The following is a 15,292-nucleotide window of genomic DNA, read 5'->3' as shown; positions in this document are numbered from 1 at the left end:
TTGATTCTCCTGCTGCCCACGAAGGTGGAAAGTGAAGTGGGGAGACATGTGGGGAGTGAGCGAGGTTCCCTGTCTGGGGGTTCCAAATCTGCTGTTGGTTTCTTTCACCACTGACTAGAGATATACAGGGTGTCCCCCCAAAATGTATACACACTTTGAATACCTACTAATTCCAATGGTTTTAAGCATAAGAAAGAAACAACAATGGAGCTGTTATCTGTTAAAAGTGTGGGCACAAACAGGTAGTTGGACATTCCATGAGGGGTCTCAGATTGGAGAGGGTGAAGGCCAGACTGAGGGGCCCATCCCCCCCCACCCCAGTGCATGAATTTTGTGCACCTGGCTACTAGTGTATATATATAATCAAATGGTTTAGAATAGAAATCTGGTGCTAAAAATTGACATCTGAATTCTGAAAAGAATGTAGTGAGGGTTTAACCAATAGCTATGTATATATTGCAGGGTTCAGGTAGAGACTTTTTCAAAAGGGACCTCTGTCCTGAATGACAAAAAACTCAATGGATCTCTTCTTTCTTCTTCTTCCTTCCTTCTTCCTTCTTCCTTCTCCCTTCTTCCTTTTCTTCTTTTTCTTCTTTTGGTATGCCCAGCAGGTAGATTGTGACCATCTGTAGATTAAGTATGAAATGGGAGAAGGAAGGTTTCTGAGGTGGTGAAAGCGGCAGGTTGGGCTCTACAGAGATACAGAGATGTAAAGACGTCAGCTGACATTCACAGAACAGGTAGGACCCCCAGCCCAATCCAGATGGGGAGGCCTCTGTATAAACTGAAGGAAAGGTCCATTAGAGAAATACTGAAAATTATGGGTCAGCTGACCACATTTTCCATTAAAAATACCAAGACGATGCTTTCCTGGGCCTCTCTTTACCAATCATTGGTCATTCGCTCACTCTGTTCTAGCCACCCCAAATTCTTCCCTTCTGAGGCCTGTGGCTAGGTGGGGCAAGCCAGGTTCCCAGGGACAGAACTGAAGAAGTCACCCACTTGCAGATGCCAGCCCTGCACTTGCTCCAGCCTGAGCGCCTCCCTTGACTCACCCTGGGCCCTCTGCCTGGCAGGCTGGCCTCCCCTCAGCCATCCTGCCTCCTTGCCTCTCCAGCTCCCAACCCTCCAGCCCCAGCTCAGGCACTGTCTCCTCAGTAAAGCTCTTGCTAAATCCAGTGGTACTTTCCGCAACCCGGCAAGTAGTCATCTCACCTTTCCCCAAACTCCCAGAGTCCTTATTTAGACCTTTCTGAAGGCTCTGTTTACCTTATTTAGTTCATAGGCTTGCCTTTTTATCTCTATGTTAAATTATAAACTTCTTAGGGGAAGTCTTTTTCTCAGTCATTATCTAGCACAAGGGTTTGGCATGGCATATGGATTCATAAGCCAGTGAGGGTTAACTATAGGCAGCGATTATCGGAAAAACATTTGATGGATCAAAAAGAGGTGGGGAAAAAAATACCAGGACACATGGTTTGACACATGGTCTAACAACAGGAAAGAATATTTTTAATTAAGGCTGTCCTAGAAAATCTAGAACATATGGTCCCTGTTTTTACAGGCCAAGAAAATCCTCATTGACCAATCCCAGGTAGACAAGAAGCAGCCACACCATCTGAGAAGCTGTGAACTATTTCCCAACAGTCTTCAGTTAATGTTCTTCATTAAGGTTTCTGTTAATCCTTTCAGAGGAAGGGTCAGTGCCTGAAAAACAAAAGACATGCTGGAGAATTTACATTCAGATTTCTTAAATTACATTCTTTAATATTCTCTCAATTGCCTCAAATAATTTTTGTTGTAGGCAGGATATAAACAATGAATGCAAAAATGTTTCTACCACCTGGGTTAAAAATAAAATCCAATTTAAAGTTCGATTTCCGTGAGAAAAAGAGAACATCCACGCCCCAAGAAGTTCTCAGGCACCTTATAAGAGCCCTCATTTATATTGAAAAATATATTTTAAAATAACAAGATTGTTATATGTAATTTTGTCCTTTACTTCCCCGGTGTCTTGCTGTTTTTCTCGCTATTTTAATAGCTTGCTGTCTGAAATAAAATTCATGCCAGATGCTTCCTTATCCAGTTTTGCAATTTAATAATCTTAGCAATTATTGGAAAAATAAACAGTTTTAAGGGCTTAAACTCAAGTGTTGGCAGGTTAAAGCATTTTTTATTTCATCTTTCAGTGAATCCCAGAGCTCAGAGATTAATTGCCAACTCATTCTGAATATTATCAAGTAAATGCACATTTTCCCCCTTTTATGGTCAATGAATATATTGACCAAGATGATGTGGTAATCACTGTTAAAACAAAACAAAAGCCACACATTTTAACAACTCTCTGTTGTTTCTAAAACAAAATCTTATATGTATTTTTTATAAAGGCAAAAATATATGTTCTGAATCAGATTTCCTGGATACTAGAGGTGTTGTGTTTTTGTTTTTGTTTTTCAATCTTCCACTATTATTTCAGGTCTCAAAAAATCTGGGTGCATTTAAAAACAGAGCTCAACTTTCATTTGAATTGTTCAAAAAGGGGAAACACTGAAACACACAGCAATAGAAAGGAAATGCTTTGCCACCATTAAAATTAAAAAAAAAAATTGTATTCAGCCTTAAAATAATGAATTCTGACACATGCTAGGACATGGATAATCTTGAAGACATTATGCCAAGTGAAATAAGCCAGACACAAAAGGACAAATACTGTGTTATTCCACTTATATAATGAGATACCTAGAGTAGTTAAATTCATAGAGACATGAAATAGAATGAAGGTTGCCTGGGGGAGGGGTGAGAAGGGATGAGAAGGGAATGGGGAGTTACTTGTTTAATGTTTATACAGAATTTCAGTTTTGGAAAATGGCAAGTGTTCTGGAGATGGATAGTGGGATGCTTGCATGACAATGTGAACGTATTTCATGTCACTGATCTGTACACTTAAAAATTATTAAGATGGCAAATTTCATATTATGTATATTTTTCCAAAATGTTTAAATCAAAAATTTAATTATGAATAAACTTCTAAATATTCATATCACCATTTAGTTAACTGAATAAAAACTCTCTGTCCCAATTCCCAAACCTAGGTCCAAAGTTGACAGGTGAATTACCTTTTGGAGAATTTAATCAAATCCTAAATAGTCAATAAATGCAGGTGGTGACAATGGTATTACAGTATTTTCCTTGTCTCCTTGTATAAATAAATATCAATACATTTTAATATCATTTAAATATAATAATAGTTAAATTTCTCAAGTATTTACTATATTCTGAGTACTAGTCTAAGTATTAAAATCTAGCAACCCTAAGATTTTAGGAAACTAGAGATGAGGAAACTAGACTCAGAGAAATAATTTGATCTCCATGACCAGCTTCTAAGGGATAGATGTGTGATATTAATGATGCCAGCCTGGCTCCAGGGCCCACACTTTAAAGCAATAGTCTAAAGCAAAGTTCTGGAAAACAAAGAAGCCCAGTTAAGTACTACTATTTTCATGGGTATAATCTCTTTGCTTAACCTTTCATTTCTTCAATAAACATTCATTAAGCACTTATTATATTCTAGGTAATGTGCCAAGTGCTAGAGATTAATAAAACTGTAAGACTTGATCTTACAGTCCAATAAAGAGATGAAAGGTACATGAGAAAGAACGCTGTCAGGTCACAAAGAAGGCTCAGTTCTACCTGCAGTAGGGCACTGTTTTTACCTTTAGTATTCTCTGAGAAACATTTCAACTCTTTAATTTCAATATGACATGTAAATAGATTGGGCATGTTTTGCAACCATTAAAATAAAAAATGTAAAATAGGTATCAGAAGATATTGAGGATACGAGATATAAGATGATAGAAAACACTAGGTATACATTAACTACAAGGTGGAGACCACCTAGAAAGGCTGAGTTACAAGGTTGAGAAATTAGGGGGGAAAAATAATTAAAAAAACACAAAGTAAGCAATAAACAATATTTAGTGTTTATAGAAGGATAAACTACAAAAGAATACAGGGTCACGTGCTTTACTATTAAGGATCCTACAATCTAACAGGGAGAAAAAGAGGTACAAATAAGAAACATTTTTTTTAAATATATTTTATTGATTTTTTACAGAGAGGAAGGGAGAGAGATAGAGAGTTAGAAACATCGATGAGAGAGAAACATCGATCAGCTGCCTCCTGCACATCTCCTACTGGGGATGTGCCCGAAACCCAGGTACATGCCCTTGACCGGAATTGAACCCGGGACCTTTGAGTCCGCAGGCCGATGCTCTATCCACTGAGCTAAACCGGTTTCGGCAAAGAGAGATGTGATTTTTTTTTAAAATATATTTTATTGATCTTTCACAGAGAGGAAGGGAGAGGGATAGAGAGTCAGAAACATTGATGAGAGAGAAACATCGACCAGCTGCCTCCTGCACACCCCCCACTGGGGACGCGCCCGCAACCAAGGCACATGCCCTTGACCGGAATCGAACCTGGTACCCTTCAGTCCGCAGGCCAACGCTCTATCCATTGAGCCAAACCAGTTTCGGCAAGAAACATTTTTAAAGCAATGATTCATGTGGACAAATTACCATAACATAATAGATACATAGGTAATAATCAGGGACTGGGCAGAGGAATAAAAACAATAAGATTCCAGAGGTTTGGGGCCCAATTTGGCAATAAAGGAGGGATAATGTAGGGAAGAGGGAAAGGGGCATTGCAAACTGGGAAAACCAACAACAAAGCCCTGGAGAGTGGAACACATGGAGTCCCATAAGACTCACATGAGAACTTTAAGAAAAAGCAATCAGTGAAAGTGACTGTCCTATAGGTGACTGTTCACAGATGGCATGGGGGAGTCCAGGGGAATAAGAGGTACACAAGGTCATGGAAGAATACCTAAAACTATACTTCCAAGTCATACAAATTTAATTTTGCTAGTCATTGAAGGGGGAATCACTACAATTGTGTGAATCCAGCTAGTCAAAGGCTGAACGAATTTCAAATAGGTCAATTATTTCCCTTATTAAATTGTAATCAAACAGAAAGCCTCTAAGTTGTCATAGAGCCCTCACTCTTGACTCTGAACTAGATATTGGATAACTGACAAGAGCTAAGTCTGAACACAGTGTGGGAAAGGAGTCAAAATGGAAAGTCTGCTTTGCAAAGTCTAATAATAGCAGCTCTCACATATTGCACTCGGCACTGTGCACCAGACACTATTCTAAGGGTTCTCCCAGGGTTCACTTCTTTCATCTTCACGGTCCTGCTGGAGGTGGAAAATGCTGCCGCCACTGCTGCCATAGCCCAGGCCTTAAACCACCACTACTCTGTCTTTCTACTGTTTTTCAAAGAATTAAGTAAAATTCTGTCTGTTCTTGGAACAGAGGGGCAATTAGTTGTACATATAAATGCAATATAACAAACATTTTCCAACTGTGATCTATCCAGCCTCCAGAATCTGTTTTATTTTTAATGAATTTACTTATAGCCTGCCTCAGCCATGAAGGATTTGAGACCAAAAGAAATATAGGAAGTGGATTCTGAATGAGGTAGATTCTACTAGTATATCTCTATATATAAAAGCCTAAGTGACCTTTTGACCATTTGACTGTTCTACCATTAGCCATGATGCACACTGACCACCAGGGGGTAGACACTCAATGCACAGGCAGGGAAACACGGAACAGACTGATGACTCTCAGAGGGAAGTGGGGACGGGAGAGGGTGGGAAGAGATTAACCAAAGATCTTGTATGCATACTAGAGGCCTGGTGCACGGATTCATGCACTGGTGGGGTCCCTCAGCCTGGCCTGCGGGGATCAGGCCAAAACTGACAACCTGACATCCCCCGAGGGGTCCCAGATTTCAGAGGGTGCAGGCCAGGCTGAGGGACCCCACTGGTGCACAAATCCGTGCACTGGGCCTCTAGTAATATCATAAAGAAATATTCTTCTGAAATTCTAAAATGGTTAACAATGAACCCACAGAAAAAGTTATTAGACTGGACAGAACTTGTTCCTCAGACCTCTGTTTATTTACAACTCTAGAGACTTAGAACCTTCTTGGGAATCAAGATATATGCTCATCTTGGAACTCAGCAGGTGCCAATTCACAACCCAATCTATGCCCTGACAGATAATGAATGACTTTGAAATATCAGGCATGAAAGAATAAATATTCATTTTCTGAAACTCAGAAGAGAAGGTAAATTTAAAATGTCAGTCACATTTCCTCATAACTGATAAAAAATTGTTCAGTTCCTGTCAACCTGTTAAATAAAGAAGCTAAAAACATACAAACACACAGAACAAGAAGACTAAGAGTAGCAAGCGTTATAGTACAGTATAAGCAACACTGTTCCCTAGGAACAACCAGTAGTTCTTGGAGTGCAATGATGATGGTGATTGTTTGAGCACAGCTTTTCCAGCCCTGATGCAATTGCTTGTTTGTTATGTTATAGGCTGAGTTGTGTCAAACCCAAATTCATATGATGAAGTTCTAACCTCAGCACATTCAACTCCTCAGCAAGTGATGTATTTGGAGATAAGATCTTTAAAGGGGTAAGTCAATAGGAATGAGGTCATTAGGGTGGGCTGGAATCCAATATGATTGGTGTCCTTATAAAAAGAGGAAATTTGGACTGGCACACGCCTACAGTTTGATGATGTGAACACATGGGAAGATGTCTGTCTACAAGCCAAGGAAAGATACCTTGGAAGAAACCAGCTCTGCTGACATCTTGATCTTGAACTTCTAACCTCCAAAATTGTGAGAAAATTAATTTCTGTTCTTTTAAGCCAGTCGTTCTGTGGTACTTAGTAAGACAGCCTAGAAAACGAATGCACTGTACCTTCACTAGACTGTAAGCTCGCTGAGGGCTGGCCTGTGTCTGCATGTCTTCTCTACCCTTGTATCCCAAGTACATATCATGGGCTCAATGCACAGTAGATGCTTAATAAATATTGTTGAATGAATAGCCAACTGTAGCTGGATGTCTGGTCCATTTTACTAGAGTACAGGCTTGTAACCGTTACTAAAAATGACAAAAAGAAACTTTGTCCCTTTACAAAAATATAACTTCATATTCAGCTTTTTAAAAATGATGCCCATCCAAGCCTGGCTGATGTGGCTCAATTGGTTAAGCATCATGTGTATCATGAGATTTAAAAGGTTGAAAATTGTCCCATGCACCAAAAGGTTGCCAGGTTCAATTCCCAGTCATGGCACATTACCTGGGTTTTGAGTTCTATCCCTGGTCGGGTTGCATGCAAGAGGCAGCCAATTGATGTTTCTTTCTCCCTTTCTCTCTCTCTCTAAAAATAAATTAAAAACATATTTAAAAAAATAAATGATGCCCATTTATTGTGAAAAATAGAGACCAATATAAAAAAGAGAAAAACTTTGACACTTTCTAGTCTTTTTCTTTACATATTTTAACACAGTGGAATAACACTGTGTCACTTACCTTGTCACATTTCCCCCACATCATTAAAAATTATCCATTAACATTTTAAATGCCTATAAAATTTACAATATCATGTGTATCTTTCATAATTAAAATCCTCATTTTTAGACATTCAGGTGTTTCTAAATTTTTTCCATTAAAATCAGCACTGCAATCTTTGTGTGAAAACGTTTTTATCCACTTTTCCAAATTCTTTAAAGAATAACATCATAGCACTATAATTATTGATTGAAAATGCATGGCCATTTGAATCAATTATTAAGACAATTGATTGCTTTCTGAAAAACATAAACCAATATTTACTCTCATAAGCAGTCCATGAGATTTCCCATCACACTTTACTCTTAAATATAATTGCTACAAATCTTGTTAATTTGATAAAATAAAATGGCATCTGAGTGTCATTTTAATTTTCATCCCTTGAACATTAATGAAGTTTTCCTTTCCCTCCATCATTAGCCATTATAATTTTGCCTTTTGAATTGCCTATGTGTGCCTTTGAAAGGGGCTTTTCTGAAGTAGTTTTCTAGCTAGGCCCCTACTGCAATACTGCCTGCCCTTCAAGAGGCCTCTACTTCTAAGTTAATTAGGTGACACATCCTAGGTCTGTCCCAGAATTTTACCACTGGCTGCTACACTGTAATGAAGTCCTTGCTGTTCTGAATAGACAGAGAAACTTGCTCCAATTATTCACCTCCTACTAATAAAATTTTTATACCTCAAGTGCATATGGATATATTTAATTTAACCATTAAGTCTGAAAACAGTTTTCTTTGTGGAATGAAAATAAAGTTCTTGGCTGTGACCATGAGCATTTTTTCATGTCTATTGGCCATCTGAATGTCCTCTTTGGAGAAGTATCTTTTCAGGTCCTTTACCCATTTTTAATTGAATTATTTGTGGTTTTGATGTTGAGTTTTATAAGTTCTTTATAAATTTTGGATATTAATCCCTCATCAAATGTTCTCCCATGGGTGAATATGTTCTCCCATTCAGTGTGTTGTCTTTTCATTTTGTTGATGTTTTCCTTTGCTGTGCAAAAACTTTTTAATTTGATGTGGTCCTATTTGTTTATTTTGTTTCCCTTGCCCCAAGAAATATATCAGAAAAAATATTGCTCAAGAAATGCAAATTAAAACCACAATGAGATATCACCTCACACCTGTCAGAACGGTTCTCACCAATAAATCAACAAACAACAAGTGTTGGCAAGGATGTGGAGAAAAGGGAACCCTCATGCACTGTTGGTGGGAATGAAGATTGGTGTAGCCATTGTGGAAAGCAGTATGGAGTTACTTCAAAAAATTAAAAATGAAACTGCCTTATGATCCAGCAATTCCACTTTGGGAAATTTATCCGAAGAAACCCAAAACATGAATTCAAAAGAATATATGCACCCCTATGTTCGTTGCGGCATTATTTACAATAGCCAAGATTTGTAAAAAACACAAGTGTCCAACAGTAGATGAATGGATAAAACAGCTATGCTACATTTAATGTACACAACGGAAAGGAACAAAATTTCACCCTTTGCAACAGCATGGATGGACCTGGAGAACATTATGCTACGTGAAATAAGCCAGTCAGAGAAAGACAAGTGCCATATGGTTTCACTTATATGTGGAAGTTAATGAACAAACTGAACTAACAAGCAAAATAGAGACAGACTCGCCCTGGCCGGTTTAGCTCAGTGTATGGAGCATTGGCCTGCGAACGTCCAGGTTCGCAGGCCATCGAGGGCACATACTGTACCTCGGGTGCAGGCTCTGGTTGGAGCTCCTGTGGGAGGCAACCGAACAATGTGTCTCTCTCGCATAGATGTTTCTCTCTGTCTCTCCCCTTCTTTCCACTCTCTCTAAAAATCAATGGAAAAGTATCCTCAGGTGAGGGTTAACAAAACAATAAAAAAAAAAAAATAGAGACAGACTTATAGCAGGCAGACAGCTCTGGTGTGGGGGTGTGGAAGATTTTTGGGGGGAGAGATTGAGCAAAAAAGAAAAAAGAGAAAGAACTCATGTACACAGACACCAGTGTGGTGATTGAGGGGTGAGGGGGGGGTGGGTGGAGATGGAAGATGGTATAGGGGGGATAAATGATGATGGAAAAAAAATTATTAAAAAGTTCACACTTAAAACAATGAAATTTTTGTGAGGAAGGCAGGTAGCTCTCTACTTGCAACACAATTTTGGTCTAAATGCTCGTATTTCTTAGCTGCATTTATTAAATTCAGGACACAGAGGAAATTAAAAATACATATATTTGTCAACTGATTTATTCTAAAATTCGCATCTATAGTAAAACAAAACGTTGTGCCTTGAATAAACCTTAGAGGTCTCTAATCAAATGCTTATATGTTCAACATTATTGTTTTTTAAATAAGTGGTGGTAAGTGATAGAGCTCAGTTTTGGAGAAATTGACTAGATTGGTTAGATTTTGCAGAGATATTGATGATAATGAATACCTGAGGGAAGCCAGTCAAGTGTTGTGAAATAAAGATCATGCAACTCTTAATGCTTTAATCTGCTTCTTTTTGATGTCCTCACTTAGCTGATCTTCACTATCCTTGCTCTTTGTCTCCTAGTCACAGTGGAAGAGGTGCCCTTTGCCTTTCCAAGAATAACCCCTGCCCGTCCTTCTTCATCCTGTCCCCTCACTCCTCCGGATGTCATCTGTTTCTTCCCTGTCTTGTGTTGTCATCCTTCCCTCTCCATCTGTTCCTCAAGCTAAAAATACATTCGACTTTCCTTTTCCTTAAAAAAATAAAAGCTTCATTCTGGGCTTTCCTAGCTAACATTACCCTATTCATCCCCTTTTTAAACTCCCTGAAATGTACGCTGTGTTTTTCTTTTCTTCCAATTTCCTTCCTACCCACATGTTAAGGTAGGTGCTGCTTTAACTCCACCCCACCTCCAACTAGGTTTGCCTGTTTTTGAACTTTGTATAAATGGACTCATAGTGTGTACTCTTTTGTGTCTGGCTTCATTTTATGCATTTATTCTTTTTTATTGTGGTAAGATATATGTAACAAAATTTACCATTCTAATCATTTTAAGTATTTGTGCAGCAACATTAATTATATTCACATGTGCAATCATCACCACCATTTATTTCCAGAACTTTCCCATCTTCCCAAACTGAAACTCTATACACATCTATATAATAAAAGCCTAAGCGACCGTTATGGCAGAACGACCAGAATGACCATTCGCTATGATGCGCTGACCACCAGGGGGCAGACACTCAATGCAGGAGCTTCCCCCTGGTGGTCAATGTGCTCCCACAGGGGGAGCACCGCTCAGCCAGAAGTCGGGCTCATCTGGCGAGGGCAGCGGTGGTGGCAGGAGCCTCTTCTGAATCTGCGGCAGCACTAAGGAGCAGCGAGCAGGCGGGCAATAAGGAGCGAGGGGTCTCAGACTGCGAGAGGGATGTCCGACTGATGGCTTAGTCCTGCTCCCCGCGTGGAGTGGGCTTAGCCAGCAGGCAGACACCCCTCTAGGGGTCCCGGACTACTAGAGGGTGCGGGCGGGGTTGGGTGAACTAGGCTGAGGGACCCCTCCCCCCCACCCCCCCAGTGCACGAATTTCATCCACTGGGCCTCTAGTTAAACAATAAGTCCCGGTTCTTTCCTCCCCTCCAGCCCTAGTAACTACTAATTTCTGTATCTATGAATTTGCCTATTCTAAGTAACTTATATAAGTGGGATCATATAATATTTGCCCTTTTGTGTCTGGCTTATTTCACTTAGTATAATGTTTTTAAGATTCATCCATGCCAGATGAACTTTCTTCCTTGCTAAGACCAAATAATATTCCACTGTATGTATATATCACATTTTGTTTATCTATCATCCACAATGAACATCCACTTTTTGGCTATTGTGAATAGTGCCGTATGAATATTTGTATACAAGTATCTGTTTGAGTCCCTGATTTCAATCCTTTTGAGTATATACCTAGGAGTAGAATTGCTGAGTCATATGGTAATTCTGATACCAGAACTAGCGAGCAGGAATCCCCCACCCCACCCCCCAATCATGTCTCACGGGAATCGAAGAATGAAGCCGGGACCAGAGGAGTTCAAACAAGGCAGGAGATTATTACAAACATAAGCTCCCTGCTCTGGAAGGGGATTCAAATGGGTTGCCTGAAGCATTCTACTCTTTCCCTTATATCTGCTAAAGGCCTGCTCTTTGTCTATCTGTGCTGCTCTCTGATTGCCTCCTGGCCTTTTTGCAACATTTTGTTTTGCACTTGCAAGAAAAACCACCTTATTTCAAAATACTCTGTTTTTCTGCCATCATGTTTCCTGCAAAACACATTTTTTGTTTGTTTCAGTTAGCTCCACTATTCCTCCTTCTTCCACCCCTAACCCTATCTACTAATTCTGCTTTAACTCCTTTCAATTCTGTTTAACTTATTGAGGAATTGCCAAACTGTTTTTCCACAGCGGTTGCACCATTTTACATCCCCAGGAAAGCATTTCTCTACATTCTTGCCAATACTTGTTCTTCTTCTTTTTTTTTTTTTAAATCTTAATAATAGCCATCTTAATGACAGTGAAGTGGTATCTCATTGTGGTTTTGACTTATGCATTTATTTGTAAAATGCTCTCTGCCTTGGTTCCTGACTTCATATTGGTTCCTTGTTTATTTTCATTCTCCTTGGCTGACTCCCCCTTCTCTCTCAGCAGCTTTAGTGGATTTCCCAGGGCTCCTTCTCAGAATCTCTTGCTTTCTTTGCACACACTGCCCCTGGAGATTTTATCCACTCCCACGATGGAAGAATTATGGCCATGCTGGTAACTATCAAATTTGTGTTTCTCTAGTCAGGACCTCTCTCTGAGCACAGTATTAGCCTTTAAATCATCACTTTTGGAAAATAAAAGAATGTGAAGTTTGAAACTTGGTTAAAAATATAGACACAATAGTCTTTGTTGCTGATGAATAGGATTGGGAGGAAGGAAGAAGGAAAAGACTTCCATATTATTTTATTGTGGTAGAAAAACATAATAAATTTAACATCATAATCATTGTTTTAATAGATTTTAATTTTTTAGAGCATTATCAGGTCACAGCAAAATAAGTGGAAGGTACAGAGCCTTCCCATTTACCCCCTGCCTTAACTGTCTCCTCCACTATCAAAACCCTACACCAGGCGAGAACATTGGTTGCAATCGATTAACCTACACTGACACATCATTATCACCCAGAGTCCACAGTTTACTTCTGTGAGTTCACTCTTGGTGTTTTACATTCTATGGGTTTGGACAAATATATAGTGACATGTATTCACCATTATAGCCCTGGCCAGGTAGCGGTTGGTTAGAGCATTGTCCCAATGCACCAAGGTTGCAGGTTCAACCCCCAGTCCGGCACATACAAGAATCAACCAATGAATGCATAAATAAGTGCACTAACAAATTGATGTTTCTCTCTCTCTCTCTCTCTCTCTCTCTGTATCTCTCTCTCTCTTTCTCTCTCTCTCTATCTCTCTCTCTCAAGAGATGGATAAATTTTTTAAAAAGAATTGATAAACTGGACTTTATTAAAATTAAAAACTTCTGTTTTCCAAAAGATAATGTCAAGAGAAGAGAAGCCACAGACTTGGAGAAAATATTTGTAAAAGATATATCTGATAAAGAACTGTCATCCAAAGTATACAAAGAACTCTTAAAACTCAACTATAAAAAAACAAACAACCCAATTAAAAAGTGGACAACGACTTGAACAGACACCTCAACAAAGACGATAAACATGGCAAATAAGCATACGAAAAGATACTCGACATAATATGTCATAAAGATATTGCAAATTAACAGCAATACGATACCACTACACATTCATAGGCTGACCATAGTCTATCGTAACCATTTTTAAGCATATAGTTCAGTATTGTTAAGTATATTCTCATTGTTGGGCAACGAATCTCCTGAACTCTTTTCATCTTGCAAAGCTGAAACCCTATACTCATTAAACAATAGTCTGCATTTTCTCCCTCTTCTGTTCCCCTGGCAACAACCATTTTACTTTCTGTTTCTAGTATGCTGACTACTTAGGTACCTTATATAAGTAGAAGCATATTGTATTTGTCCTTTTGCAACTGGGCTTATTTCTCTTAGCATAATGTCTTCAAGGTTCATCCACGTCATTGCATGTGACATGATTTCCCACTTTTTTAAAATATATTTTTTATTGTTGATAGTATATCTCCCATTCCCCTCCCCTTTTACCCTCTACCCACCCCCCAGGTCATTTTTTTATTTGAAAAGCTATTAATGTTTCAATTAGATGGTATATGTGGTGCTAGTTGTTCGCTCCACCTGCTCCTCTCCTCCATTATCTATTCCCCAGTCTTCTCTCTGGGCTCTGAGTCCCAGCAGGCTAACCTCACAGAGCACCTCACCCTTGCCCTCTGGTTTCTGATTGGGTCTGGCTAATGGGAAGCACCATCAGGAGACTTAAGGGCAGGAGGTATTTACTTATTCCCCTACCCAAGCACTCCCTTCCTGCTTCATCAGCAGCTGCTCTTCATTCCTCTCCCTTCCTGCGGTTGCTAGTCCCTGCATGTTTCGCCATCCCTTTTTTGTTTTTGTTGTTCTTTTAACCTCACCCATACTTTTGCAGATAATCTTTTTTATTAAAGTCTCTTCTTTAAATCCTTTGGGTATGCCGTCTGTTTACATTATTTCTGCTGTGATCCTGAGTCAGACATGCAGCTATAAAAAACATTAATGGCGCAGAAGTGAAAAACAAAAATTTGTGTCTAGCCCCATACGTCTTTACTCCCTTTCATTCCACGTACAATTGCCATTGCCATTTTTTGTTATTTTTATTTTGAGTTTTTTTGGGCGGAGGGTGAGCAGGTAGGATTGACTTGATTTCACTCTTTAGGTGAGCTTTAATTTGCCTCATACAATATGTTAAATCCCTCTCCCTTGCTGGTTACTGGTTCAGAAATCCAGGCCTAAGCGTAGGGGTAAGGTATTTATTTCCCTGTCCCAAGGACTGTGCTGAGAAAGGGCTCATGAGTCACTGCCATGATCCAGTTCAGATCAATGAGATGCAAGGGGAAACTGCTGAGGTTTTTCCTCTTAAGAGAACCATCCGTGAAAGTGAGGCCCAGAACTGCTAGAACCAGTTTGGGGAGTCAGCAGAGGAGGCTGAGCCAGGACAATCAGGGAAACAGAGAGCTGGGCTACTGGATTAAGACACTAAACCAACTCTAAACCCAGCAGGCCTCTACACTTTCAATTATGGGGTCTAATAAGTTTCATGCATTTCTATTTACTTGCAACAAGAGCACCTTAAACAATGCATGTATATACTGCAAAACACACACACACAAATGGGATCACATCATAGATTTTTCTACTGCAAATTACTTTTTTCACTAAGTCATATATTCTGAACATCTTTCCCAGATAAGCAGATTTAGCTCTGCTTCATTATTTTAAATACTGATAGTATTTTGTTGAAGGAAAGCTTCTCAGTTTTATTTTTCCTTCCCCCTATTGAGACACATTTAGGTTGTTTTACAGTTTTCCCCTATAACAGACAGTGGCACAATGACATGTATTTTGGTGTGTCTATATTAAAATGTACATAAGATAAATTCCTACTAAAATTGTTTGGTCAATAAGTCTGAGCATTTAAAATATTCAAAGTACTGCTATATTGCCTCGCAAAAGGCTACATCAATTCCCATTCCCACTAAGAAAGCGTGAACATACTTATTTCCTCACACCCTTGCCAACACTGGGAATTATTAAAATTTTGAACGTTTGGTAATCAGATAAAGATTATAACTCCTTAGTGTATTAATATTTTTTATTTACAA

The sequence above is a fragment of the Myotis brandtii genome, unplaced genomic scaffold, assembly GCF_000412655.1.
Source record: "Myotis brandtii unplaced genomic scaffold, ASM41265v1 scaffold174, whole genome shotgun sequence".
Taxonomy (NCBI): Eukaryota; Metazoa; Chordata; class Mammalia; order Chiroptera; family Vespertilionidae; genus Myotis; species Myotis brandtii.
Note: the sequence above shows the minus strand (reverse complement) of the source record.